The sequence below is a fragment of the Schistocerca americana genome, chromosome 9, assembly GCF_021461395.2.
Source record: "Schistocerca americana isolate TAMUIC-IGC-003095 chromosome 9, iqSchAmer2.1, whole genome shotgun sequence".
In the NCBI taxonomy this organism is placed as follows: domain Eukaryota; kingdom Metazoa; phylum Arthropoda; class Insecta; order Orthoptera; family Acrididae; genus Schistocerca; species Schistocerca americana.
Genome location: NC_060127.1, coordinates 130110609 through 130136241, shown reverse-complemented (window position 1 = coordinate 130136241; position 25633 = coordinate 130110609).

Genomic DNA, 25633 nt, shown 5'->3' with positions numbered 1-25633 from the left:
CATTTTTCATTCATATCTCACTTCCAGTCACTCCACACACTTCACACACAGTTCATATATTGTTTCATAATGTTACACTACACACACTTGTATGTTGTCGTATTTTAACTGTTTGACTACCATATTTTGTGAATAATAGATTGGGAATAGCCCATCATTTGGCTGAACGAGGATGCAAAACCGCCTAAAAACCACCCTCACTCAGGCTGACGGGTGTACAGACGTCGTAACAGTCTGCAGAAAGTACGGGACGCTACACACTATTTAAAAGATTTCTGAAATTCTGTTAGAATATACTCTGCTACATTACTGCTACAATGATTTCATGTATGTACTTGTTTAAGAGACGCGTAAGTATTCACGCAGACTATCCTAACGGTAAATGTACTATTTCTATTTGTGCCGTGTATAATTTCGCTGCGTGAGGGTCTACCTGAAGAAATAAAAACTTCTGTGGCCGTAACGTGAAGAGTTACCCGACGAGTATGTAAATTGCAGCGACGTTCTGCGGACTGGTCGCAGTGCAGACGTAAGAGTATGTTTCTGGCTGGCATTTCCGATCGCACTGCAGGGTACTTTACACAGCCTTCATTAATAAACGTCCAGTACGCCGCGTGATAGAATCTTATGTTGATGAGAACTTCCAGTAAAGATTTAAACTACATGTTCAAAACAATTTCCTCCACTTATTAACTGCAACTTCCGAAGCAAAATTGTTGGGCCGACACATATTTTACGATGAAGTCAGCTGCGAATACACTCTTTCACAAGTACACTGTCTGGACAAAGTAAATAATAAATGCAGACGGGCCGAGAAAATATAAGACTCAAGCGTTGTTAGCGAACAGGTGATCGGATATGTGAACCAGCTGACAGAAGCTGAACCATTGGTTGGATAAATTTCTGCAAGATGGAGAAAGAGCAAACACCGCTCTGACACCGTTGTCACTACTGGATGATGTGTTCCGTTAGGAGAGGACAATCAGTTTTACTTGCGAGGAAAGCTGAAACGTCAAGCGTACTAGATAATCTGCTCACCTTGGAAGACCTACGCAGAACAGTGAAAACGCAGCTGCCATCTTTCAGGCAAAGCCACTACGCGTGTCTCAGAGTCTCACAAAGCGAGAACAGTCGTGCGTCGGCATTAACGGTGGCCATTTTCAGCGTCTGCTGTGATGTTCATTAGCGTGGGGTCAATCCTGTTTCAATCTTGCCTATATACAGGGTGACAATTATTGAACTATATGAGAAAAACGTAAATTAGTTACAAACTGCGGCGTGCACACACTTTATTCAACATGTCAACGTCACTACAGATATTCGGTTTTAGGTGAAACGTCCCCTTAGAAAAATTTATGTATTACTGTGCTGATAGAACTCTTACGCTATTTGGTTTCCAAACAGCTGAGCAAAACTGAACGCACTCAGACATTTCGCTCTTTACTTATTCTGATCAACACTAAACTGACACACAATATTTTTAGCGCAACGTAATCTGACTTTCAAAAATCCCTACAAAAGAATGGCCCTGACTAACAATAACCTATACCTTTCATGAATCAAGCCTCACAAAAATCTTCGTTACTCGAACTACTGCAATACAGCGAGCGCCACTACTGCCAGCTAAATAAAAGATTCAAACTACTGAAGGCTCTAACTACTGATAGGTATAGTTAGCAAATGAAGGATTTTTGATAGAGAACAAACAATGTATTTACCTTAATAGTGTTCAAAAGTCATCATATATATATATATATATATATATATATATATATATATATATATATATATAGCAGTTCATGACATCCAGTCTTACAAATTTACTGTCTCTGATGGACACACGTCCAGATCATCCGCTCTCCAAACTCCACCATCTCTCTCCCCACATCCACCACTGCTGGCGGCTCACCTCCAATTGCGCAGCGCTACGCGCTGTTCAGATCCAGCTGCCCGACACTACAATAGCAAACAATAATGCAAACCAGCCACAGACTGCACACAGCACAGCCAGTGATTTTCATACAGAGCACTACGTGGCGTTACCAATAAAAAGAACCTAAACAGCCTACTTTTTCTTATAGAGCGCTACATGGCGTTACCAACATAAAAACCTAAACAGCCTACCGTTTCATATAGAGGGCTACATAGCGTTACCAAAATAAAAACCTAAACAGCCTACTTACATAGGTTATAACATTTACTATATGTCTGCCATCAATGGCGATGATGTTTCGCAGACGAATAGAGAAATTCTGCATGACCCGCTGAAGTGTCGGAACATTGATGCTGTCGATGACTTCCTGAATGGCTGTTTTCAGATCAGCAAAGATTTTTGGGGTTATTGCTGTACACTTGTCTTTAATATGATAAAAAGCAGTCGTATTCTTCAGACCCGAAGAATATGACGGCCAATCGAGACCCATACCAGTGGCCTGTGTGTACCCCAGGGCCAAAATGCGTCCCCAAAGTGCTCCTCCAGGACATCAAACACTCTCGTCCTTAGATGAGGTGAAGCTCCGTCTTGCATGAAACACATTTAGTCGAAATCAGGGTCACTTTGGATAATGGGGAGGAAATCATCTTCCAAAACCATTACGTACAGTGCCGTTCAAAGCATATCGCAGCGATTGTTCCGTGACTGGACAGTGGACACCACGCAGTCACCCGTTGTGGGTGAAGTGGTTCTCGGTAGCGAAATGCGAATTCTCAGTCCCCCAAGTGCGCCAATTTTGCTTATTGACGAACCCATCCAAATGGAAGTGGGCTTCGTCGATAACCCAAACCCCAGCTGATACTACTTCCCGTCATCCCCCGTGGCCAACCGTGCAGTTTGAACTTCTTAATGCAAACCGTTCAGAAGTTATGACGATTTTATTTCATATAGTTCAATAACTGTCATCCTGTGAATAAAAATGTAAATGTTCGTCTTTACAAAACCGTAAATTGAAGAAACTCTTCTGCATTGAAACTTGGACACAACATTCCATTCAAATACAAAAAAAAAAAGTTCAAACGGCTTTGAGCACTATGGGACTTGACATCTGAGATCATCAGTCCCCTACAACTTAGAACTACTTAAACCTAACCAAGTACATCACACACACCCATGCCCGAGGCAGGATTAGAACCTGTGAGGCCGGCCGGTGTGGCCGAGCGGTTCTAGGCGCTTCAGTCTGGAACCGCGCGACCGCTACGATCGTAGGTTCGAATCCTGCCTCGGGCATGGATGTGTGTGATGTCCTTAGGTTAGTTAGGTTTAAGTAGTTCTAAGTTCTAGGGGACTGATGACCATACATGTTAAGTCCCATAGTGCTCAGAGCCATTTAGAACCTGCGACCGTAGCAGTCTCAAGGTTCCGGACTGAAGCGCCTAGAACCGCACGGCCACCCCGGCCGGCCGTTCGAATACCCACCTGTTTTTATATACCTACTGGAGCACTATAGAAATGGAATATACGTATTTACGCACTAAGACCACAGAGGGCATGGGATAAGAATATGCACGTATGAAGATGGCGGTAATATAATGTACACAAAGTATAAAAGGACAATGCATTGTCGGAACATTATTTGTACTCATGTGATCCATACGGAAAGATTTCCTGCGTAATTATGACTGGGCTACGGGAATTAACGTATTTCTGACGCTGAATGGTAGTTGGAGCTAGATGCGTGGGTCATTCCAATTCGGCGAGAGAGAACGTCTGATAAAATATATTCCGGCGGTCACTACTGGGTATCCGTTCTGAGCCCATCGACACAGATGTGCAGCATGTGTTGAGGTTGTTTGTCATTATTATTCAAAAGCAATTAGAGTGTCCGACGGGGCGCAGTCGGTGTGCTATTCTTTAGAAAAAATGTGCAGAATTTATTCTTTCTGAGTAATCCGTCCGCTTCTTTTATATACTGAGGTGATATGAATGATTGCGTGATAACGAATTTTCAATTAATTGCAGGGTGTGCAGTTTCTTTTGCAGTATGAACTTGTAATAAATATTTATTCTTACGCTGTCTGACAAAAAGAAAAGAAAAGAGAAAACAAGAAGCAACCGGAAGCAGATACGGGAAACTAAGTTCGCGAATTTAGAGGTTATGTGATGCTATTGAAGTGATTACAAAATCGAGTAGAATTTACGAGTAACTTGGCCAGTACGAGTCCACTTACCGGTATGGCGTTGTACACTCTGCGGCCTGGATGCGCGCACTAATTCGATCGGGTAAGCTGTCACAAAGCCGCTGTATTCTCTCCTGAGGCAAAGTGTCCCACAGCTGTTGTAACTGGTCCTTGATATTCTGGTTACTGCCACTGGGGCAGCAGACGACAAAGCATGTCCCACACATATTCTATTGGTGACAGATCTGTGGATCTTGATGGCCTCAGTAGCACCTCGATATCACGAAGACAGTTCATAGAGACACGTGCAAAGCGCGGACATGCATTGTCTTGTTGAAAAATAGCACCACGGTGCTGTCGCGTTGCGAGGTAACACACGCGGACGCACGATTTCCGTGACCGATCATTACCGTATCAGCCGTGACCTGAAGTCCGCCTGATGGTTGCTCAGAGGATGACACCGAGAACAACACTGCTATTGTTCTCCAAAACATTGGAAAAAAAGGACCGCTAACTAGGTCGCCTTCACGCTCGGCAACGAGTTCGTCCAAGGTGGAACTCAACTATGGCACCATCCTTCGGTCGTCCATGTCTCCCAGTCATGGAACCGTTCCAAACGCAAACGTTTCGTCTGCGGTAACGGCATGCTATGCATGAGACGGTAATTTACTAGGCCGGATGTTGTTGGTGTCCTACCGATGGTGAGGGAGGCCATTACTGGTTGTTGGATGGCAGGCGCAGATGTGGAGAGGCTACGATGCGCTCAGGGCACACACGGCGATCCTCTTTCGTGGCGGTCAGACGCGGTCGACCGGAACTCTGACCGGAGTGCGCCGGCCCTCACTTTCCAACGCAGTCCGACATTGCCACTGACACAGCCACAAATCAGGATTTGGCACGATTCGAACAAGGACAAGTGGATATCCACAACGAGGCTCCTATCAGTCTCTGTCAGCGGCTGACAATGCTGTCTCACACGTGTACGTGGCACCTCCATGCCCTACACAGTCATCCTCAGCACCTGACGCTACTCGTGCCCCTTGTCTACCCTAATAGGCCTGCCTACGGACGAACAACACTAATGCAAATATTTATTTAGTAAATAAAACCTCCTTTTTCTGCTGCCATGTCATTCATTTGTCCCAGACGCGTTTCGCCTTTTTCTTGTTCTAAGGCATCATCAGCGGGATCTATAACGATAAAGGTTTGTCATTTTTAGGTTATGAAACAGTTAACATCATGATTTTTTATGTAAAAAGTAATTACTTACGATTTCCTGATGAAAATTATTAGAATCAACAATAAAAAGCACCTCCTAACCCTGCAAGAAAATTACGACATACAAAAAACCAAAGCGGAAAGGGAAACGCTGTTCAATGGTCAAGTACACATGCCAAGCAGTTCGTTATTTTTGTTAACAGACAAAATAATAGAAAAATGCTCACAAAGAGGATTAATATATTAATACCATCCAATATAATGATAATGCCACCCAATATCTTTACACTCACTTACCCATTAACCCCTCCACAGAACACTGAAACGAACAGTCAAATCAGCTGTCACTATAGGTTTCAGCCACTCGCTAGCAGCTAGTACATCCATATTCACCACCATACAATTGAAACTTCAAAGCATCAACTCCCTCCCTCCCCCAACACACACACACACACTCACACACACACACAAATATACAAATTTGCATAATCCTCAGTCTCTCTCTCATAAACACGCACTATATAAACATCGTGAATAGAAATTGGTTTTGAACATATACCTCGTTAGCTTGGTAACAAGTAGATAAACACACCAAAGAGGAGGAAACACGCAATAAAGTTGCAATATTTACGTTGTTAAAAGAACAGTGTCCGAAGGAATAGTAATATCGAGTGGCAAAAGAACAATAGTACACCATAGAAGACCCGCGCAGCTAGCCGCGCTGGTTAACGCGCTCTTTCCCGAGCGGGAAGGAATGGCGGTCCCCGGCACGAATCCGCCCGGCGGGTTAGTGTCGAGGTCTGGTGTGACGGCCACCCTGTTGATGGTTTTGCAGGGGGTTTTCCATCTACCTCGGCGAATGCGGGCTGGTTCCCCGTATTCCGCCTCACTGTGTCGGCGATTGCTGTGCAAACACAGTTTCCACGTTCTCGTACACCATAATTACTCTACCACGCAAACATTTGGGGTTACAATCGTCTGGTATGAGACGTTCTCGAGGGGGGGGGGGGGGGGGTCGACTCGGGGCCGAACCGCACAATAACCCTGGCTTCGGTGTGGGGCGGCGGTGGGGTGGATGGACTGCTGTGGCCTGTTGTGGGGTTGCGAACCGCTGAGGGCTACGGTGGGAGGAAGCCTCTCCGATGTATCTAGGTCCCCGGTTTTATACATACATACGTACGTACACCACAGAAAAGAAGGAGAAACACGGTGAACAGTGTTAAACTGTGCTTATACACTCCTGGAAATGGAAAAAAGAACACATTGACACCGGTGTGTCAGACCCACCATACTTGCTCCGGACACTGCGAGAGGGCTGTACAAGCAATGATCACACGCACGGCACAGCGGACACACCAGGAACCGCGGTGTTGGCCGTCGAATGGCGCTAGCTGTGCGGCATTTGTGCACCGCCGCCGTCAGTGTCAGCCAGTTTGCCGTGGCATACGGAGCTCCATCGCAGTCTTTAACACTGGTAGCATGCCACGACAGCGTGGACGTGAACCGTATGTGCAGTTGACGGACTTTGAGCGAGGGCGTATAGTGAGCATGCGGGAGGCCGGGTGGACGTACCGCCGAATTTCTCAACACGTGGGGCGTGAGGTCTCCACAGTACATCGATGTTGTCGCCAGTGGTCGGCGGAAGGTGCACGTGCCCGTCGACCTGGGACCGGACCGCAGCGACGCACGGATGCACGCCAAGACCGTAGGATCCTACGCAGTGCCGTAGGGGACCGCACCGCCACTTCCCAGCAAATTAGGGACACTGTTGCTCCTGGGGTATCGGCGAGGACCATTCGCAACCGTCTCCATGAAGCTGGGCTACGGTCCCGCACACCGTTAGGCTGTCATCCGCTCACGCCCCAACATCGTGCAGCCCGCCTCCAGTGGTGTCGCGACAGGCGTGAATGGAGGGACGAATGGAGACGTGTCGTCTTCAGCGATGAGAGTCGCTTCTGCCTTGGTGCCAATGATGGTCGTATGCGTGTTTGGCGCCGTGCAGGTGAGCGCCACAATCAGGACTGCATACGACCGAGGCACACAGGGCCAACACCCGGCATCATGGTGTGGGGAGCGATCTCCTACACTGGCCGTACACCACTGGTGATCGTCGAGGGGACACTGAATAGTGCACGGTACATCCAAACCGTCATCGAACCCATCGTTCTACCATTCCTAGACCGGCAAGGGAACTTGCTGTTCCAACAGGACAATGCACGGCCGCATGTATCCCGTGCCACCCAACGTGCTCTAGAAGGTGTAAGTCAACTACCCTGGCCAGCAAGATCTCCGGATCTGTCCCCCATTGAGCATGTTTGGGACTGGATGAAGCGTCGTCTCACGCGGTCTGCACGTCCAGCACGAACGCTGGTCCAACTGAGGCGCCAGGTGGAAATGGCATGGCAAGCCGTTCCACAGGACTACATCCAGCATCTCTACGATCGTCTCCATGGGAGAATAGCAGCCTGCATTGCTGCGAAAGGTGGATATACACTGTACTAGTGCCGACATTGTGCATGCTCTGTTGCCCGTGTCTATGTGCCTGTGGTTCTGACAGTGTGATCATGTGATGTATCTGACCCCAGGAATGTGTCAATAAAGTTTCCCCTTCCTGGGACAATGAATTCACGGTGTTCTTATTTCAATTTCCAGGAGTGTATGTCAGTAATAAAGTGGTGGTGCGACATCCAAACCAGATGAGAGGAGACGCAGATCACAGCAGATGTAAGTAATTACTTTTTTACACAAAAATCGTGAAGTGAACTGTTTGACAATTTAAAAATAACAAAACTGTACCGTTATAGATTCCGCTGATGATGCCTTAGAACAAGAAAAAGCCGAAACTCGTGTGGGAAAAATAAATGAAGTGGCAGCACGAAAAGATGGTTTTATTTACAAAACAAGCATCCCTATGCTTGCTGTGGAGGATGGCAACGCACACGAACTTGTTATTGACACTAATGCACTCTGGTGGGTGTTCCGCCAGTCACCACGAACTGCAACTCGAATTATTTAAATACCCGCCAATGACGTGTACGTGTCTGAAATTGCACTGATAGCTGACCATGTCTTCTAAACGCTTCTCTTTTCTTTTGTCAGTCAGTGTAGTTTTAAAAGGGGGGAGCCTCTGATGTTATGAGTCACGGCAGAACTTGATTGTCGAGGTGATTTGCAAATATTATTATGCAGCATGTTATGCCCTTAGAATCCTATCGTCAGTGTGCAACATGTAGTGTCTTTTAGTTACATATTATTCGTATGTACACTATATTCTTAGCTATGGCATTCTTTTTTGGGGAACAAACGCACAAAATATGAATTTTCAAACTCCAGAAAAGAGTCATAAGAATAATAACCAAAAATAGCAGTCGAGCTCATTGTAAAGATCTGTTCAAAACACTGGAGATTTTAACTGCTCCATGAGAATACATTTACCAGTCGGTTACACACATAAAAAATTAACATTGGTAATTACTGCACAAATAGCTCTGTCCATGACCATGCAACAAGAGCTGGGCTCAACTTACACTTACCAAGAAAAAATAAACAATCAACTCAAAACAATATTTTACACCAAGCAATAAAACTGTACAATAAATTACCGAAGGAGATTAAAGAAATTGCAAAAATACACTTATTTAAAAAGGCAAATAAAACCTACGTCTTACGCAATACATTTTATACACTGGAGGATTACTTAGATAAAACAGAGTAGGGCTTTGATAAAAAAATGTTGTACAAATAAATAATAATAATAATGATTATAAAACATCCAACATTCCTCATAACACCTTTAATTTTTGTTTTTTTCCTGCTTTTTTTTCCTTTCTAGAAATGCTTACCCCCAAGCTATGTATTGCACCTCTTCCTCTTTCAACATCTCAGTCATTATAGAGGGATCTGATTAAGTTTTTCAGGATACCGTGTGTGTGTCTATGTGTGTAGTGAGTGAAGTTCAAAAATGGTTCAAATGTGCTCCAAATGTACATTCTCACCCTCTTCTCCAGATTACCCCGGTGTACGATACTAGAAGACGTCTCTTCGCCAGGAATACCCTCTTTGCTTGTGCTAATCTGATTTTTGTGTTCGCGTTTCTTCTTCCGTCGTGTGATATTTTGCCCCAAAGGTATCAAACTTGATTAACTCTTTTGCTTTGTGATCCTCATGTTTCGTTTATTACACGCTAATCTCATTTCTATAACTCCTCATTTCCTCCGCTTTTCTCCAGTTTACTGTAAATCCTTACTTTGCACTCATTAAATTGTTCATTCCATTCAACAGATCATGTAATTTTTCTTCACATTCACTGAGAAAAGCAATATCATTAGGGAATCTTATCACTTATATCCCTTCAATGTGAATGTTAAAGCCACTCTTCAAATGGCTCTGAACACTATGGGACTTAACTTCTGAGGTCATCAGTCCCCTGGAACTTAGAACTACTTAAACCCAACTAACCTAAGGACATCACACACATCCATGCCCGAGGCAGGATTCGAATCTGCGACCGTAGCGGTCGCGCGGTTCCAGACTGTAGCGCCTATATCCGCTCGGCCGTAGTGAGTGAAGTGTTATGAAACAATGTGTGTATAGTGTGTGTAGTGACTGATAGTGAGATGTGAGTGAACGGTGTGCCATTACATTATTTAATAATATATTTGTAAAAAAAGTATTGTGTACCAGGAGTAAATCCAATGATTACGTCTAACTAGATGTCTTTAAATATGTATGTATACGAATTAGCTTATTTTAAATTGATCTAAGCTTGTAAATACTTCGACATGTCCTATATCCTTGTAAAAAAGAAATCTACAGATTAATAAAGCTACTACTACTACTACTAGTCAGAAACGTATTCAAGGACTCAGTCATAATTTGCGTGCCAGCATATTATTTTCACAGGTATTTTATATTATGCCTATGATAGCAAACGTTGGTTCACCCGATACAAAATTTCGTTTTGGGAGTTCAAGTCCGTAGAGGGTGAAATAGGGTACGACCACTTTATCACAATATTTCATTTTGAAAGCATTTTGATGCTAAATTTATGATTTTTTTACTTAAGAGTTAGAAATAAAATAATATATCAGTGTTTTTGGAAATTCAGTCCCTAAAGGGGCGAAACCGAGATGAATATTTTTATGAAAATATTCCGTTATATTAAATCATTTTTTAAAAATTTGTCTATGAAAAGTGGTATTTGACTTCGCCGTTAGGAATAATGCATTAGGGGATGAAAGCTTTCTGGGGAAACATCGCCATAAGAACTCAAAAGGCATGATTAACCACCGACTCCAGATATAAAAATCGCTTTCTGCTCAAAAGTACATTCAGGAAGGACCTTGTTTCTATGGCCTGAATTAGCCTGAAGAGTTCCGAAGGTGTTGCAACTTACGAACTAAATCAAAGAAAACTGTTTAACAGCCAACACAACAAATCCGCTTCGCCAGAATTGCATAGAAAAAGAAACGCGACCGAACCAGCTGAGACTACGCTGGTCTTACAATGTAATACAAGATCCGCCCGACCACTGTGTCAGGAATCTAGGAATATACAACCCCCCAAATAGGGTTTATCTTTCCAGCAGAGATCGTAAAGATAAGCTGACTTTAGTTACAGCGAGTACAGAGGCACGTATGAGTTTATTCCTCTGAATTTCCAACGCGGCGTGGCTGCGCGGTCTCAGGCGCCTTGTAACGCTTCGCGCGGCTCCTCGTAACGGTTGGCGCGGCTCCTCCAGTCGGAGGTTCGAGTCCTCTGTCTGGCATGGGAGTGCGTGTCGTCCTTATCGTAAGTTAGTTTAAGTTAGATTACGTAATAGTGTGTAAGCCTAGGTACCGAAGACCTCAGCAGCTTGGTCCCAAGGAACCTTACCACAAATTTCCAAATTTTTTCCTCTGAATTCCACAGGCATAGCTGTGAGTGTTAGTATATCGCTTGCGGCATTCAATAGGGAGCGAAAGGCTATTTACAATTTGTACAGAAACCAGATGGCAGTTATAAGAGTAGAGGGGTATGAAAGGGAACAGAGGTTCGGAAGGGAGTGGGACAGGGTTGCAGCCTATCCCCGATGTTATTCAATCTGTATATTGAGCAAGCAGTAAAGGAAACAAAAGAAAACGGAGTAGGTATTAAAATCCATGGAGAAGAAATAAAAACTTTGAGGTTCGCCCACGACATTGTAATTCTGTCAGAGACAGCAAAGGACTTGGAAGAGCAGTTGAACGGAATGGACAGTGTCATGAAAGGAGGATATAAGATGAACATCAACAAAAGCAAAACGAGGATAATGGAATGTAGTCGAATTAAGTCGGGTGATGCTGAGGGAATTAGATTAGGAAATGAGACACTTAAAGTAGTAAAGGAGTTTTGCTATTTGGGGAGCAAAATAACTGATGATGGTCGAAGTAGAGAGGATATAAAATGTAGACTGGCAATGACAAGGAAATCGTTTCTGAAGAAGAGAAATTTGTTAACATCGAGTAAAGATTTCAATGTCAGGAAGTCGTTTCTGAAAGTATCTGTATGGAGTATAGCCATGTATGGAAGTGAAACGTGGACGATAGATAGTTTAGACAAGAAGAGAATAGAAGCTTTCGAAATGTGGTGCTACAGAAGAATGCTGAAGGTAGGGTAGATCACATAACTAATGAGGAGGTATTGAATAGAATTGGGGAGAAGAGGAGCTTGTTGCACAACTTGACTGGAAGATGGGATCGGTTGGTAGGACATGTTCTGAGACATCGAAGGATCACCAATTTAATATTGGACGGCAGGGTGGAGGGCAAAAATCGTAGAGGGAGACCAAGAGATGAATACACTAAGCAGATTCATAAGGATGTAGGCTGCAGTAGGCAGTGGGAGGTGAAGAAGCTTGCACAGGATAGAGTAGCATGGAGAGCTGCATCAAATCAGTCTCAGGACTGAAGACCACAACAACAACAACAACAGCTGTGAGTGTTAGTATATCGCTGGCGGCATTCGATAGGCGCGCCGGCCCCGGATAGAATCCTCCTGGTGGATTAACGACGATGAGGTTTTCCACATTGGACCGAATGTCCCACATCAGTTGCACCATGGACAAGCATTTGGGAAACTGCCCCACTTTCACACTAGATACAGACATGGGGACTTTGACACTAGATACAGTCATGGGATACACAAATTACGACCGGAGGGAGAGAGGGAGGAGGACTGGGACCGAGAAGTGGGGGAGGGGTGAGGGAAGAGAGGGAGAGGGATGGGCCGGGGGGAGGGGGTAGAGACAGGAAGAGCATCTAGGAATCCTCGATCATTAATAATTTCAATTCTGATTAATGTGTAGACACGGGATAACGGCAAAATAAAGAGAAGAAAACTCCTCTCAAGTGCCGTAGGCGAATGGAATGGGAAGAAACTCTGTGACGTGGGACAACAGCAAACGTCGTCGATCATGCTATTTTCAGTGGTCTACAGAGTATAAATACAGATCTATCAAATTTTAAAACGTTTGCGCAGAGAATTTCCTTGACCCCTCCACATTCTCTACAACTTACTACACGGCAAAGCGTTTTAGTTATTGCCTTGTCTATGAATAAGCGAAGACACGGCCGCGAACGGCTATTCGTCGGTGCAAAAATCGGTACCAATTACTGTACCGTTAGAATAATATTCCCGGCATTTTACGCAACGCCTTTATGTGAACCATTAGCCTTGTAGGTGTAGTAAAATGATGGAAGTTCTCACCAGATAAGAGTACGTTCTCATCAGCAGCTGCAGCGGCAGCGATAGTTGCGGCCCGTCGGCTGCTTTTGACGTCCACTGGAGGTGAGAGGCGAGGCAGCTGACCTCTCCCCTGCCGGCCGCCACCTGTTTACGATGCGCGGAGTTTTCGCAGTCGAGACCTCCGACGCAAGAGCGGCTGTCTCCTTTTATGTTCGTTCCGAGCCATTCCTGACGGGTGTAACTCAGACGTACGTGCGGGAAGGCTTCCAAGGGACGCTGGTGGATGGTCACTTCTGTCTGAAGCCGCTCGGGTACAGGGCGACCAAATTGAAGGGTGGAAACAGAAAACGTTCAAGTACAAAATCTGACATCTACATCATAATCCTAATGGTGTGTGGTGGAGGGTACTTTCGGTACCACTATCTAAACCCTCCAACCCTGTTCCACTCGCGTATAATGTGTGGGAAGAATGATTGTCTGTAAGCCTCTGTATTGGCTCTGGTTTCTCGAATTTTCTCATCGTGGTCAATAGGCGAGATTTATGTGCGGGGAGGGGGGGGGGGGTGGGGGGAGCAGTAATATGTTTCCGACTCCTCCTGAAAAGTACTGTCCGAAATTTCTGTAGTAATCTCTCCGTGAAGCACATGCCTCTCTTGTAACATCCGCCAGTGGGTTGTGTTTAGCATCTCCGTAACGCTCTCTCGCCAGCTAAACGATCCCGTAACGAAACGTTCCGCTCTTCGTTGGATATTCTCTATCTCTTCCATCAGTACTACGTGATAGGGATCCCAGATAGATGAAAAATACTCGAGAATCGAGCGATCCTGTGCCTTAAAAGCCACATCTTTCGCGGATGGCTTAATTTACTTAAGATTCTTCCGATGAATCGAAGTCTGGTGTCCGCTTTCCCCACTACCTATTTCATATGGTCATTGGACTTAAGGTGATATTTTACGGCAAGTGCTGTCTCCAGCTGTTTGTCACCAATAGCGTAGCTGTACAGTAATGGATTTCTTTACCTATATATGCGCAATACGTCACATTCATTTACGTTCAGGGTCAACTGCGAGAGTCTTGCAAACGTGGTTCAAATGGCTCTGAGCTCTATGGGACTTAACATCTAAGGTCACCAGTCCCCTAGAACTTAGAACTACTTAAACCTAACTAACCTAAGGACGTCACATACATCCATGCCCGAGGCAGGATTCGAACCTGCGACCGTAGAGGTCGCGCGGTTCCAGACTGCAGCGCCTAAAACCGCTCGGCCAAACCGGCCGGCTGAGCCTTGCACCATTCATTAGTTTTCTGCAGGGCGTCCTGCAAATTCTTACTATCTTCTGGCGTTGCTACTTTGGTATAGACAACTGCATCATCTGTGAATGGCCTTAAAGAGAATCTGGTGCTCTTTACTATATCATTTATATATATTATAAACAGCAACAGTCCTATGATCTTCCCTGTGGTACTGCGGATATTAACTTTGAAACTTCTTAATACAAATTTTTACTTACGCTGAAGTAACTGAAAAGGTGAAACTGAACATGCCGTCACTTTGCTTGTCTTTATCATTTCAACAATGACTTGCGGAATTTTCCCTGAAAAATACAGCTCAAACTTATTCTATTCATATATGAGCCACAATATACAAGGATAACGCTATCTGACTATTAATTAACACAAAAGAATGGCCCCGAATTAGAAGAAATCCTAAGAATAACCCATAAATTTCATAAGTCACTTACCTCACATAAGATCTTCATGACACGAACTACAGCAGATACAGCAAGTATGCAGGCAGCCAAATAAGAAGATTCTAACTACTGCAGGCTCTTACTACTAATAGGCATGTGGTTAGCAAAGCAAAGATTTTGTTGCAGAGTAAACAATGTATTTAGCAGATTTTACCTTAATCATGTGACATGTTGTTGTTGTTGTGGTCTTCAGTCCCGAGACTTGTTTGATGCAGCTCTCCATGCTACTCTATCCTGTGCAAGCTTCTTCATCTCCCAGTACCTACTGCAACCTACATCCTTCTGAATCTACTTAGTGTATTCATCTCTTGGTCTTCCTCTACGATTTTTACCCTCCACCCTGCCCTCCAGTACTAAATTGGTGATCCCTTGATGCCTCAGAACATGTCGTACCAACCGATCCCCTCTTCTTGTCAAGTTGTGCCACAAGCTCCTCTTCTCCCCAATTCTATTCAATACCTCCTCACCAGTTATGTGATCTACCCATCTAATCTTCAGCATTCTTCTGTAGCACCACATTTCGAAAGCTACTATTCTCTTCTTGTCCAAACTGATTATCATCCATGTTTCACTCCAACAAATGGCTGCACTCTATACTAGTACTTTCAGAAACGACTTCCTGACAAATCTATACTCGATGTTAACAAATTCCTCTTCTTCAGAAACGCTTTCCTTGCCATTGCCAGTCTACATTTTATATCTCCTCTACTTCCACCATCATCAGTTATTTTGCTCCCCAAATAGCAAAACTCCTTTACTACTTTAAGTGTCTCATTTCCTAATCTAATTCCCTCAGCATCACCCGTCTTAATTCGACTACATTCCATTATCCTCGTTTTGCTGTTGTTGATGTTCATCTTATACCCTCCTTTCATGACACTGTCCATTCTGTTCAACTGCTCTTCCAAGTCCTTTGCTGTCTCTGACAGAATTACAATGTCGTGGGCGACCCTCAAAGTTTTTATTTCTTCTCCATGGATTTTAATAACTACTCCGAAATTTTCATTTGTTTCCTTCACTGCTTGCTCAATATACAGATTGAGTAACATCGGGGAGAGGCTACAACCGTGTCTCACTCACTTCCCAACCATTGCTTCTCTTTCATACCCCTCGACTCTTATAACTGCCATCCGCTTTCTGTACAAATTGTAAATAGCCTTTCTCTCCCTGTATTTTACCCCTGCCACCTTCAGAATTTGAAAGAGAGTATTCCAGTCAACATTGTCAAAAGCTTTCTCTAAATAGAAACGTAGGTTTGCCTTTCCTTAATCTTTCTTCTAAGATAATTCGTAGGGTCAGTATTGCTACACGTGTTTCAACATTTCTACGGAATCCAAACTGATCTTCCCCGAGGTCGGCTTGTATCTGCTTTTCCATTCGTCTGTAAAGAATTCGCGTTAGTGTTTTGCAGCTGTGACTTACTAAACTGACAGTTCGATCATGTGACATCCAGTTCCAAAAATTATATAATCGTCTGTGACATCTAGTTGCAGAAATTATATAATCGTCAATAATTCAGTAACTCACATTTCACAATCCATGTCCAAACAATATGAAGTCTCCTTGACGGACACATGTCCAGGCGCGCGGTTTTGGGCGTCCTGTTACGGGCTGCGCGGTCACTCCCGGCGGAGGTTCGAGTCCTGCATCAGGCATGGGTGTGTGTTGCCCTTACTGTAAGTTAGTTTAAGTTAGTTTCAGTAGTGTGTAAGTCTAGGAACCGATGACCTATGCAGCTTGGTCTCTTAGGAATTCACACACATTTGAACAACACTCTCCCTTATCGTCCGCTCGCATTACCACTCCTTCTAACCTCCATCACTGTTGACAATCTCTTCCAACTGCGAGTCCGACCAGCCACAGAGTCTCTTACAGGGAGCGCACAGCGCTCTCATTGATATTAACGCAGTCTAAAGCGCTGCCCACACACAAACATATAAGCTGGCTACTTATTTACATCTGTCGATTTAGTTCCGTTAAGAGCGACGCGTTGAGTTCTATCTGCAACAAAGTCTTGAATCCAATCGAGGTCTGCTCCGATACTCCGTAAGCTCGTATTTTTTTCACTAAACGGCAATGCGGGACGGTGTCAAATGCCTTACTGAAATCAACGAACACGGCATCAATCTGAGCGCCGTTGTCCACTGTGCTGTGGATCTCATGGAGGAACAGAGCGAGCTGAGTTTCGCAGGATCTCTGTTGATGGAATCCGTGTTGTTTTTATAGGTGAGATGATCATTTTCCAAAAATGTCACAACTCTTGAGTATAAAACGTTCCATAATTCTACAACAGATTGACGTGTGTGGATCTGTCTTACAGCTTTTCTTAAAAATGGGAATGACCTGCGCTTTTTTTCCAGTCGTTAGACACCTTTTGTTGCTCAAGCGATCTACGATAAATTACTGCTAGAAGGGGAGCAAGTTCTTTCGCATAATCTTTATAGAATATTACAGGTATCTCATCTGGTCCTGAAGCCTTTTCGATACAATGCAATCCTAGTTGCTTTTCAATTCTTAGGCCGGCCGCTGTGGCGGAGAGGTTCTAGGCGCTTCAGTCTGGAACCGCGTTACCGCTACGGTCGCAGGTTCGAATCCTGCCTCGGGCATGGATGTGTGTGATAGGTTAGGTAGGTTTGAGTAGTTCTAAGTTCTAGGGGACTGATGACCTCAGATGTTCTCCCATAGTGCTCAGAGCCATTTGAACCATTTTTCAATTCTTGCAAGGGAACCTCCCCATCGCACCCCCCTCAGATTTAGCTATAAGTTGGCACAGTGGATAGGTCTTGAAAAACTGAACACAGATCAATCGAGAAAACAGGAATAAGTTGTGTGGAACTATGAAAAAATAAGCAAAATATACATACTGAGTACTCCATGCGAAGATAGGCAACATCAAGGATAATCTGAACTGCAGAGCTCCGTGGTGCCGTGGTTAGCGTGAGCAGATGTGGAACGAGAGGTCCTTGGTTCTAGTCTCCCGTCAAGTGAAAAGTTTTTCTTTATTTTCGCAAAGTTATGATCCGTCTCTGTTCACTGTAATAAGTTTAGTGTCTGTATTTTGCGACCGCACCGCAAAACCGTGCGATTAGTAGACGAAAGGACGTGCCTATCCAATGGGAACCGAAAACATTTGATCGCAAGGTCATAGATCAACCGGTTCCTCCACAGGAAAACACGTCTGATATATTCTGTACGACACTGGTGAGGGCATGTGCGTCACATGACAGGAATATGTTGTCGATCCACCTAACTTGTACACATGGCGAATGGGTAAAAAGATTCTTCTACATTGCCCGATTTAGGTTTTCTTGTGGATGTGAGAATTACTCCCAAAAAAGTGATGAAAACATAAGAGTTCGTCGCATAAACTGCAACAAATGAATCCAACAGTTTCACAGTCGCACACTTTTCCCTGTTCTCTGTCAAAACATATGTTTTTAACGCTTTCAAATTTTTCCGTGTGTAGACCGTCAAATCCTGCATATGTCCAAGCAAATCTGAATATGTCCTGGAATTTTGGAGAGCGAAGTTGATTATGTGTGAGCGCCTGAACTTTGATAATTGTCTGAAAAAAAAAATTTTTTTTGGCTGGAAGGAAGACTTGAACCAAGGACCTCTTTTTTTTTATTCACCAAAAACAGTAACAAAAATGGCTACAATGAAATGACATAAATAAGGTGACAGATAATTGCAGTCATAAATTACAGCATTCAAAAAATGAGTCTTTAGCAGTAGCACAATTTAGCACCTTCACTGTCACCTTCGACTGGTGGCAGTTCAGCATGCACATTTTCTTCTTCTGCAGCCGGTTCCTCATCATCATTTCCCAGACCCAAATTAATCATTCAGTAAATCCTTGATGTGTGTTCCTTCCAGGGTAAATTACGTGGACACAAGAGAAGTCCCGAACAGCGACATCGCAAAATATTTCACTGCCTTGTTATTTTTGTCAGTTCCACCTTCCTAAACGCATCTGTAGGGAGTTCAAGATCTTCCTTTATATCAGAAACCAGATGTTTCTCGCCATATTCTTGTATATGCTGTACTACTGATTTATTTTTCATGTGTGACTTGCAGGTGAGGTTAGGGTCGGGAATGTGACCCAATCCATTCCCTCTCTACTAGGAATCCAGTTCCTAACCTATACCCATTCGGTTGAACACAATTCGGAGCATGTTACCATATTTCTTATTGTGATTCTGATATTTGAGTATTTTCTCGAATTCATTTTCCAAATACATCTTGTATTCAATATGTTCATCGCTCCCAATATTGTTAAAAACATAACTTGTATATTTGCCCATTAACCAAATCACAGCGTTATTTTTTGCCTGAGGGTAGTAACTTTCCTCTGGTCTGAAGAAAATGTTAGTCGGTACATTGTTTGCTGAAGTTCTTGTTATTTGAGCAATTTTCTCCCTGGTCCACCTCCAGCTGATAATCAGATCTCCACAAGTGTAACGATGAGTCTCATTATCAACGAGGTTGCATTTGCTGCAGAGGTTAGTGTCACTTAAACCGATGGCGAAGAGACGCTCATTAGTGCTGATGATGTTATTGACTACCTTGTACCACGCCGTTCTCACGTCAGACGAAAGAACATCACTACTGATGTTTTTCCAGACCACATTCCATGCTATTCCAGCATATTTGGTTCCAATGTTATTTTTCCTTTCATGTTTCCGTCTTTCAGCTAAAATCTCCTTTGCTGTAACGTTTTTGGAGTTTAAAATCTTTTTGCTGAGATAACTTAGTTCAACATAATACTCCCTAATGCGTTTCAGCTTAAAAATTACTTTTTGTATATTTATCGGTGGCTCTACTCTTTCTGGCCTGACAATATCGTATAGTTTTGCTGTAATGCACCCTGGATCATTACACATTATGCTTCATATTCGTTTGACATACAATGCCATCGCTTTAGACTTGATGTCGGTTAGACCCATTCCTCCATTGCTTGGATCCAAAACTGCTGTCTTAACCGGCACTCGGAACAATTCCCCTTTCCACAAGAACTTTGCTAAGGGGGACATGATCGTCTTCACCACCATTGATTGAATGGGTAGAACCTGTGCTAAGTAGTAGGCCTTGGATAAAATATACGTGTTGATAAACAGTAATCTCTGGAACTGGTCTATGCTACGTTGATAGTTTTCAATCAAAGCTCCCTTGATTTTTCTTGCCACCTCCCGCCAATTTATTGCTATCATTTTTAAAAGGGACGTTGTCAATGCCATTCCAAGAGCTTTGTGTTCATTAACATGGTTCGCCGATTCAATGCTTTATATTTAGAAATTTACTTTTATTTTCATTTACCCTCGCGCCTGATGCGGAACAGTATTTTGCATCATCTCTAGTTGTGTCACATCTGTTTGGTCTCTGATGATTACGCCTACATCGTACGCGTAAGCACCTACCACAGTCTTTGTTCCTTGAATGATAATGCCTGTCAGCCTGTGCTGTAGCTGTCCCAAGAAAGGTTCCAGCGGTATAACGAACAGGAGCATGGATAAGGGGCTTCCTTGGGCAACGCCCCTTTTTATTTCAATTTTTTTTGTCAGTTGACAGTTAACGGAGATTTGTGCAGTAACACCCATTGCCATGTTCTTGATGATGTCGATGGTTTTTGGCAGGAAGTCCATTCGGCGCATTATCTCTATCAGATATTTGTGATTAATTTGATCAAATGCCTTATGGAAGTCTATGAAAAGCAGTCCACATTTTATGTTACTTGCCTGCGCTAGCGCAATGACATCGCGATACAAAGCCGCAGTTTGTAAAATCATTCTTCTAAAAGCACAAGTCTGCTGTTGGCCTGTGATGTCAGCAGTGCATGATGTAAAGCGCTTGTTAATTACTCGAGCTATAATTTTATAACCTGAATTTAAAAGCGAAATCGGCCGTAGGTTGTTTAATTTTTTGCAGCCTCTGTTCTTCGGGATCAACACGATTTTGCATTGTTTGAACTCTGCAGGCACTAGCTTTCCTTGTAAGACTTCATTGACAATTTCGGTGAACTTTTCTCCTATTAGGGTCCAAAATCGCTTATAGAATTCAATGGGCAGTCCGTCAGGTACTGGAGATTTTCTAGCAGGGGAGCTGCACACGATTTCTAATACATCTTCCTTGGTGATGTCCGAAGAAATGTTCTCATCATCATCTCGCGATATTCGTGGAAGATATGTGTGGTGTCACCGCCAGACACCACACTTGCTAGGTAGTAGCTTAAATCGGCCGCGGTCCATTTAGTACATGTCGGACCCGCGTGTCGCCACTGTGTGATCGCAGACCGAGCGCCACCACAAGGCAGGTCTCGAGATACAGAATAGGACTCGCCCCAGTTGTATGGACGACATTGCTAGCGACTACACTGACGAAGCCTTTCTCTCATTTGCCGAGAGACAGTTAGAATAGCCTTCAGCTAAGTCCATGGCTACGACCTAGCAAGGCGCCATTTGTAACATTGCTCAAGATAGAGTCTCACTTGTATCATCAAGAATGCTGTATACTAAAGGACGATATTAAAAGTTAATTATTCCAGCAGCTACATACTTATAACATTAATACGTCTCCTGTTTCAGACCTCTATCTAGCCTACGTGAGATTACGCGTGCCTTTCGGCTACTTCAGTGTGGCGTAGCTGTCTTGTTACGCCACAACAGTTGGTGACGATTTAACGGAAAGGGTCTTGTTCTTTCTAATTGTTTACATTTACTTGTGTCATGGCTTCGCCACAATCTCCAGATGTACTGTCCGAATTTTACCGCTTGCAGAAATAGCAGACGCAGGCGTTATTGGATGCCCTTGGACAGCTCGTCCAGGGTCAACGTGCCATTCAAACCGATGCGGCAGCCGCCGCTTCACCGCTACCGCAGCCACAACTCGCAGTTGCACCGCCTTTTAGGCCCTACGACCCTGACGTGGAATCCTGGACGGAGTGGTCACGCCAGTTTGGATTTCATCTTGCCACCTACAGAATTCAAGGTAACGAGCGGCAGCCTCATTTATTGGCGTGTGTAGGGGTCCAACGTACCGTGTGATAGTGAAATTGTTTCCCCGACGCGACGTAGCAACTCTGTCCTACGAAGAAATTTTGTCGGCATTGGACGCCTATTTCAAAGAAACAGTTAATGTAGTTGCAAAGAGGTATACTTTCTTTCGTACAAAACGTACGGCCGGTCAAACTAATAGGGAGTGGGTTGCAACTTTGCAAGGCCTTACAAGGGATTGTGCTTTTGAGTGTGAATGTGGACTTCCTTATTCGATACAATGGTACGTGATGCAATAGCACAGAACGTTTCTGATGTTCGCATACGGGAACAGATTTTGAAACTAGTTAATCCCTCCCTTCAGCAAGTGATAGACATATTGGATAGACAAGACACACTTGACTTTGCTCAGGAATCATTCGGAACTTCGCCAGCCGTGTGTAACATTAACCGGCCCGCCGGGCGCGCTGCGCGGCCCGGTAAACTGCCCTCGCGCACGTCCACGCAGCTGCCGCCACGCTCTAAACCAGGTGTGCTGCGCCAGCACACAAATGCAGTGAAATCATGCCCGCGGTGTGCTACTAGACATTCGTGTGAAAATTGCCCGTCACGCCAAGCTATACGCTTTTTCTGTAATAAGAAAGGACATGTTCAAAGTGTTTGCCAGAAAAAGCTCAGATCAGATACTCTTAATCATTCCAGGCCCTTTGCTTCACGCCGGAATTGAACGAAGGACACTCAGGCTCATGAACCTTCGCCCATGGACATTCATGTAGTTAATTCCACTTCGTCCAGTGCCACTGTCTCTAGCAGTGACTGTGTTCGTCCCACAAATACTGTGCGTCGACGTCGCCGGATATCACGTCAATTAGCAAGTGATTCTGTACCAGTGTCTGTTCAAATTGCACGAGACAGTCGCTCTTGTCGTCAGCAGGACAATAAACGTTTTGTAGATTTGGACTTTAATGGCAAGGTCATACCATTCCAGCTCGATACCGGAGCTGCAGTTTCATTGCTCAATCACGACACGTACAAACAACTGGGCAAACCTCCGTTGCGTGCCACAAATGTTCAGTTAAAAAGTTATTCAGGACAGCAGATCCCTGTGTTAGGACAGTGCACTCTTCTTGCAACATACAAGGGACAAACAAAACTTGTGTCATTTTACGTTCTTTGTTCATCTTCTGCAGTGAACTTGTTTGGTTTAGATTTATTTCAATTGTTTAACATGTCTATTGTAAATCAGGTCGTATCAGTGCATCAGACTGTGCCTTCAGACAGTGTCTCTCGGCTATGTGAAGAATTTGCAGACATTTTTGCATCGGGCCTTGGTTGCGCTAAGAACTATGAAGCACATTTGGAACTGAAAGTAAACGCTCAACCGAAATTTTTCAGAGCGCGCAATGTTCCTCACGCATTGCATGATGAGGTCGCAAGAACATTACACGATTTAGTATCACAAGGTGTGAGTGAATGTGCGCAATGCCTCTTCCATTTTAGCTCCGCTTCATCGCTTACGCCGTACAGGTGTTCCGTTTCTCTGGACGACGGAATGCGAACGCGCCTTTCGCCAGTTGAAACCTGCGTTGCTTTCAAATACTTGCCTTCCGCCATTCGATCCCCAGAAACCCCTTTTGTTGATGGTAGCTGCATCGGATTTCGGGATTGGTGCTGTGCTTGTGCACAAAGTTGGCTCGCATGATCGCCCTATTGCCTTTGCGTCAAAATTGCTCTCGTCTGCGCAAAGAAATTACTCGCAGATAGAGAAAGAAGCTTTGGCTCTCGTGTTTGGTATTACTAAGTTCCATGATTTCTTGTATGGTCGTCACTTTACCATCATCACAGTCCACAAACCTTTGACGTCGCTCTTTCATCCGAACAAGCCTGTACCTCCGCGTACAGAGCAGAAATTCATTCGCTGGTCTATTTTCCTCTCGCAGTACCGCTACGATATCTTGTATCGGTCCACTGCTAAGCACGGAAACGAAGATGCGTTGTCCCGTTTGCCTGTTGCTGAGGATAGAGCATTCGATTCTTCCGAACTTGCTTGCATGTTAATTGATTCGGAAACCGATGAAGTGGTCGAATCGTTTCCGATTGATTTTCGTCGTGTAGCTACAGCCACAGCTGCTGACCCTGTCCTTGCTACCGTTTTGCGTTTTGTTGCTACGCAGTGGCCCTTGTCAAAGTCTTGGATCGAGGATCCGATGGTTCGCCGATTTTTTGCTCATAAGGAGAGACTTTTTGTTCGACGTGGTGTTTTGTTGTTGCGTTCTGATAATGATCAGTCCAGAGTAGTGGTCCCACGTTCGTTACAGTCTTCTGTCTTACGGCTTCTTCACCAAGGACATCGGGGTATAGTGCGAACGAAACAACTTGCTCGTCAGCACTGTACTTGGTTCGGAATCGATGCTGCGATTACGAATATGTGTTCTTCTTGCATGGCGTGTGCCGAACAACAATCCGCACCGCCGCGGAAAGTCTTTGCATGGCCAAAAGCCACTTCCCCTTGGCAACGCTTGCACATTGATTTTGCTGGTCCATTCTGGAATGCTAGATGGTTGGTTCTGGTAGATGCCTTCAGTAATTTTCCTTTTGTTGTCCGGATGTCTTCCACGACGTCAACTGCCACCATCCAAGCGTTGTCTGCTATCTTCTGCATTGAAGGTCTTCCGCAGACTATTGTTTCCGACAATGGCCCACAATTCATGTCCGCAGAATTTCAGTCTTTCTGCAAGGCCAATGGTATTCAACATCTGACATCCGCGCCGTTTTCGCCTCAGTCAAACGGTGCTGCTGAACGATTGGTCCGGACTTTCAAGTCACAGATGTTGAAGTTGAAAGAGTCGCATTCTCGGGAGGACGCGTTGTTGCTCTTTTTGTCATCGTATCGCTCTCAGCCCCGAGATGGTCGCTCGCCGGCTGAGTTGCGCCACGGTCGTCCTCATCGAACCTTGATGTCTTTGCTGCACCAGCCGCATCAGGTTCCTGTGCAGCGGCAGACTCCTGCTTTTGCTTCAGGCGACGTTGTATTCTATCGCAATTATCGAGGTTCACGGCGTTGTCTCGCAGGGCGCATTCTTCGCTGCCTCGGCCGCGCGATTTATTTGGTTTTGGGGGCCTCTGGTGAGGTGCGTCGGCATCTCAATCAGCTGCGCCTCTATCGTCGCACGGGTTCTGCCGCTCCCCGTCTGCTTTCAGCGACGGTGCCATCCGGTCAGCGCCCTGGGGACCCATCTACTGGCTCGCCTCATCCCCAGGTGTTCCCGACGATGCCTTCCATTTTGCCCTATGGCGCCGCGCCGCTGCTGCCTCCGCCGCCGCCGCCTGTTCTCCCGCCGGCGCCGCCCGCATTCGACGCTTCGCTGCAGCCGCCAAGCGCCTCCCTGGATCACGCGCCGCCGATCGCTTCCCGTGACCAGCTGTCCTCCGCCATGGAACTCTTGCCCGCTCCGGACCACATGGCGTCTTCGCGCGTCGGGTACCCCGACGCAATGGAGGTCGACCCTTCGGCCCCTCCTGTCTCTTTACGGGCGCATACACCGCATGTTGACGTGCACCCTGGACTAGGTTTTCAGGCGTTTCCTAGCTCCCCTCGGACCGAATGGCCGGGTGCGGGTGGCACAGCCTCGCCTGTTGTTAGGCTCCCCACCTCATCGCATACGTCAACATGGGGTCCTTCCCACGGCGGGCGGAAGCCTTATAACACGACCGTTCGCCGATTTGTGGGGGAGGAATGTGGTGTCGCCGCCAGACACCACACTTGCTAGGTGGTAGCTTAAATCGGCCGCGGTCCATTTAGTACATGTCGGACCCGCGTGTCGCCACTGTGTGATCGCAGACCGAGCGCCACCACAA